The 908-nt window shown below is 31.4% G+C and overlaps 1 pseudogene; it reads left to right on the forward strand.

The window, feature by feature from the left end:
• The first annotated feature begins 217 nt into the window (after nucleotides 1-217).
• LOC118608470 lies at nucleotides 218-336 on the forward strand (annotated as a pseudogene).
• The last annotated feature ends 572 nt before the right edge of the window (nucleotides 337-908 follow it).

Here is a 908-nt window from a genome sequence, read left to right on the forward strand (position 1 = left end):
CATCCTATAAACATATGATCATATAATCATATTGTTTGGTGCATAAAAAGCATTTGACAAAAACACAATTGCTATTTATGGTAAAACTCTGAGCAAAGTAGGCATATAGGGGAAATTCCTCTTAATAAAGAACATCTACAAAAAACTTCATATAATATAATACTTAATAGTGATAAACTAGATGCTTCTCCCTTAAGATCAAGGACAAGAAAAGTATGTCTACATCTATGCCACCCTGAACATGCCCGATCTTGTCTGATCTTGGAAGCTAAGCAGGGTTGGGCCTGGTTAGTACTTGGGTGGGAGACCACCTAGAAATACTGGATGCTGTAGGCATTTAAAAAAACTGAAAAAAAGAACAAGAAAAAGATGTCTCTCTCACTACTCCTATTCAATTGCAAAGTCCTAGCTAATGAAATAAGGCAAGACAAGAAAAGAAGATATACAGATTGGTAAGGAAGAGATAAAACTGCCATTGTTCACAGATGACATGATTGCCTATATAGAAAATTTCAAAAATTAGACAAAAAATAAATAAACATCTAGAACTAATCAGTAATTATAGCGAGGTTGTAGGATACAAGGTTGATATACAAATGTCAGTTTCTTTCCTATATATTAGCAACTGGAGTTTGGAATTAAAAACTCAATACCATTTATATTAGCACCAAAAAATTACTTAAATATAAATCTAACAAAATACACAGGATATGTATGGTGAAAACTACAAAGCTCTGACAAAGAAAAATAAAGAAGATCTAAATAAATTGAAAGATATTCTATGTTCATGGATTGGAAGACTCAATATTATTAAGATGTCAAATCTTTCTGACTCCATCTATAGAGTCAATGTAATCCCAATTAAAACCCAAAATTATTTTGTGGATGTTTACAAACTGATTCTAAAG

The sequence above is a fragment of the Rousettus aegyptiacus genome, unplaced genomic scaffold, assembly GCF_014176215.1.
Source record: "Rousettus aegyptiacus isolate mRouAeg1 unplaced genomic scaffold, mRouAeg1.p scaffold_m13_p_9, whole genome shotgun sequence".
NCBI classification, from domain to species: domain Eukaryota; kingdom Metazoa; phylum Chordata; class Mammalia; order Chiroptera; family Pteropodidae; genus Rousettus; species Rousettus aegyptiacus.